The sequence below is a fragment of the Schistocerca serialis genome, chromosome 7, assembly GCF_023864345.2.
Source record: "Schistocerca serialis cubense isolate TAMUIC-IGC-003099 chromosome 7, iqSchSeri2.2, whole genome shotgun sequence".
NCBI classification, from domain to species: domain Eukaryota; kingdom Metazoa; phylum Arthropoda; class Insecta; order Orthoptera; family Acrididae; genus Schistocerca; species Schistocerca serialis.
In genome coordinates this window covers 361,175,370-361,179,669 of record NC_064644.1, presented here as the reverse complement: position 1 = coordinate 361,179,669, position 4,300 = coordinate 361,175,370, and the positions used below count along the sequence as shown (strand labels likewise).

The 4,300-nt window shown below is 41.6% G+C and overlaps 1 pseudogene; it reads left to right on the top strand.

Annotated features, from left to right (window-relative positions):
• Positions 1-4,017, top strand: part of LOC126413091 (transcription initiation factor TFIID subunit 11-like) — an 8,246-nt pseudogene extending 4,229 nt beyond the window's left edge.
• Positions 4,018-4,300: the final 283 nt, after the last annotated feature.

Sequence of the window (4,300 nt, the reverse complement as noted above, 5' to 3'; positions counted from 1 at the left end):
ATAAACAAAACGTTATTAACTCTCTACGTCTTTATTTACATATTTATTTCTGAACATAATCACCCTGACGACCGACACATTTCTTCGAACGAGAGACCAATTTGTTGATACCATCACAATGAAATGTTTGACTTTGTTGATTAAGTCACGACATCGTTGATGGAGTCACGACGTCACTTCTACCGGCCGTTGTGGCCATGCGGTTCTAGGCGCTTCAGTCCGGAACCGCCCTGTTGCTACGGTCGCAGGTTCGAATCCTGCTTCGGGCATGGCTGTGTGTGGTGCGCTTAGGCCAGTTAGGTTTATATAGTTCTAAGTCCAGGGGACTGATGACGTCAGATGTTAAGTCCCATAGTGCTTAGAGCCATTTGAATCATTTTGAAAGTCACATCTGTTTGCACCGCTTTGTTGTTGTTGTGGTCTTCAGTCCTGACACTGGTTTGATGCAGCTCTCCATGCTACTCTATCCTGTGCAAGCTTCTTCATCTCCCAGTACGTACTGCAGCCTACATCCTTCTGAATCTGTTTAGTATATTCATCTCTTGGTCTCCATCTACGATTTTTACCCGGCACGCTGCCCTCCAATACTAAAATGGTGATCCCTTGATGCCTCAGAACGTGTCCTACCAACCGATCCCTTCTTCTAGTCAACTTGTACTACAAACTCCTCTGCTCCCCTATCCTACTCAATACGTCCTCATTAGTTATGTGATCTACCCATCTAATCTTCAGCATTCTTCTGTAGCACCCCATTTCGAAAGCTTCTATTCTCTTCTAGTCCAAACTGTTTATCGTCCATGTTTCACTTCCATACATGGCTACACTCCACACAAATACTTTCAGAAACAACTTCCTGACACTTAAATCTATACTGGATGTTAACAAATTTCTCTTCTTCAGAAACGCTTTCCTTGCCATTGCCAGTCTACATTTTATATCCTCTCTACTTCGACCATCATCAGTTATTTTGCTCCCCAAATAGCAAAACTCCTTTACTACTTTAAGTGTCTCATTTCCTAATCTAATTCCCTCAGCATCACACGAATTAATTTGGTTACATTCCGTTATCTTCGTTTTGCTTTTGTTGATGTTCATCTTATATCCTCCCTTCAAGACACTGCCCATTCCGTTCAACTGCTCTTCCAAGTCCTTTGCTGTCTCTGACATAATTACAATGTCATCGGCGAACCTTAAAGTTTTTATTTCTTCTCCATGGATTTTAATACCTACTCCGAATTTTTCTTTTGTTTCCTTCACTGCGTGCTTAATATACCGATTGAATAACATCGGGGAGAGGCTACAACCCTGTCTCACTCCCTTCCCAACCACTGCTTCCCTTTCATGCCCCTCGACTCTTATAACTGCCATCTGGTTTCTGTACAAATTGTAAATAGCCTTTCGCTCCGTGTATTTTACCCCTGCCACCTTCAGAATTTGAAAGAGAGTATTCCAGTCAACATTATCAAAAGCTTTCTCCAAGTCTACAAATGCTAGAAACGTAGGATTGTCTTTTCTTAGTCTAGCTTCTATGATAAGTCGTAGGGTCAGTATTGCCTCACGTGTTCCAGTGTTTCTACGGAATCCAAACTGATCTTCCCCGAGGTCGGCTTCTACCAGTTTTTCCATTCGTCTGTAAAGAATTCGCGTTAGTATTTTGCAGCCATGACTTATTAAATTGATAGTTCGGTAATGTTCACATCTGTCAACGCCTGCTTTGTTTGGGATTGGAATTATTATATTCTTCTTGAAGTCTGATGTTATTTCGGCTGTCTCATACATTTTGCTCACCAGATGGTAAAGTTTTGTTAGGACTGGCTCTCCCAAGGCCGTCAGTAGTTCTAATGGAATGTTGTCTACTCCTGGGGCCTTGTTTCGACTCAGGCCTTTCAGTGCTCTGTCAAACTCTTCACGCAGTATCGTATCTCCCATTTCATCTTCACCTACAGTCCCTTCCCTTTCTATAACATTACCCTCAAGTACATCGCCCTTGTATAGTCTCTCTATATACTCCTTCCACCTTTCTGCTTTCTCTTTTTTGCTTAGAACTGGGTTTCCATCTGAGCTCTTGATATTCATACAAGTGGTTCTCTTTTCTCCAAAGGTCTCTCTAATTTTCCTGTAGGCAGTATCTATCTTAACCCTAGTGAGATAAGTCTCTACATCCTTACATTTGTCGTCTAGCCATGCCTGCTTAGCCATTTTGCACTTCCTGTTGATCTCAATTTTGAGACGTTTGTATTCCTTTTTGCCTGTTTCATTTACTGCATTTTTGTATTTTCTTCTTTCATCAATTAAATTCAATATTTCTTCTGTTACCCAAGGGTTTCTACTAGCCCTCGTCTTTTTACCTATTTGATCCTCTGCTGCCTTCACTATATCATCCCTCAAAGCTACCCATTCTTCTTCTACTGTATTTCCTTCAACCATTCCTGTCAATTGTTTCCTTATGCTCTCCCTCAAACCCTGTACAACCTCTGGTTTAGTCAGTTTATCCAGGTCCCATCTCTTTAAATTCCCACCTTTATCATGTCAAAATGAAGTCGTCGAAGGTGTTCTTTAAGTTCTGGAAACAGATTAAAATCGGATTGTGTCTAGTCGGGACTGTATGGAGAATACGATATTGCAGGGTGTGTGTTATTCTGAATTACTATGCAAAGTCCCTTGGGAGTTGCATGCACGTTCGAAGGAACAGACACTGTGGTGACTACAGCCGTTATGAAACAGATTAAAAGCATCCGCAGTTGTGCATTTGGATAACCATCAGATGTATAACGGAATGACTACATTGAAAATCTGTGCCTGACCGGGACTCGAACCCGCTTATCACGAGATGTAGCATTACCATTTGGCTACACGCGAACGACTCAAAGCCATCCTGTAACTTCCATATATCGTCAACCATCTGTCTAAAACTTGATCTACTCGTACGTCCATCATGTATATTCCCACGCAAGAGAGATATTTTATTTGAAAGTCTCTTGCCCGGTGTCGGCGGATAAAGGATCACTGCATTGTAATTTGCAATAACACAGGCACTGTAATATCGTATTTATCCGCCGGCACCGAGAAAGCGTCTTTCAAGTAAAATGTCTCCCCTGTATGGGAATATACATAATAAATGTACGAGGTAAGGTTGTTGACACGTGGTTGACAACATATGGAAGTTTCGGTCTGGTGTGAGTCGCACTCGAGTAGCCTAATGGCAGATGTGGAGTGCGCATTGTTCAAGTCATTGGTGTTATGCGTGAAGAGCAAAGTTGTTACTGCGTTTCAAAAGGAAATGGAAAATATATTTTCCAAAGACGATTATGCAAATGAGAGTGAGCTAGTGAAGTATGCGCTCCAACAGCGGACGTTAAACGATCACCGCCACAGTTTCTTGAAAGTACGTTTGAAGCACAGGATGATATTCTGGATATCAAGCGAGAAAGTGACAGCGAAAATGTACATTCGGATTCCGATGACAACGAGGCAGAGGACGCTAATCTAAACAGAGCGGCCAGTGCACTTGAAGACATTCTTAGTAATAGAGGCGAGTTTATGAAACATTCTCGTGCAAGACCTGTACAAAAGGAAGATCATCACAGCTCTGGGAGTTTCACATCGGGTATTTTGAATTAAAAAAATAGATGCAGCAGAAAAAAACGAAAAGAAGAAGGAAGCATAGAGCACGAAGGAGTTACAAGAGGAGGAACGAGAGAAAATGCAAGTATTGGCATCCAATTTCACTTAAGATCAACTGGATAGATATGAAATGAACAGGAGGCCAGCTTTTCCAAAGGCATCTATTACGAGGTTGATGCAGACAATTATGGGATGTTCTGTCTCACAGGATGTTGTCAGCAATTGCTAAAGTTTTTGTTGGTGAAGCTGTGGTAGAAGCACTTGATGTGATGGATAAGCGGGGTGAAACAGGACCATTACAGCCAAAACACTTACGAGAAGCTATTAGACGACTACGTCTGCGAGGTGGAATTCCCAATAGCCGAGCTCGAAAAGTTATTTTCCGTGTTTAGTATTTCTACAGCTCGCTTTTTAAAAAGTGTGGACTCTTGAAAACTGTGTATCCACATAAGTTTCTGGTTGATGACTTTATTTTCAAGGTATTGTCATTTGGGTGTATGGGCTCTATCTGCCCTCATCCATTTTGTGATCATTGGTAAGAAGATCTGACGAAAGTCTCCAGAGAAAAAAGGTATTGCTGGCCATTTGGCTATTGTTGTATTATGCAAATGTGGAACTGTGTTTCAATGGATATATTATGGGATACTGAAACTTCAGCCCAAACAATGGAAGTGTA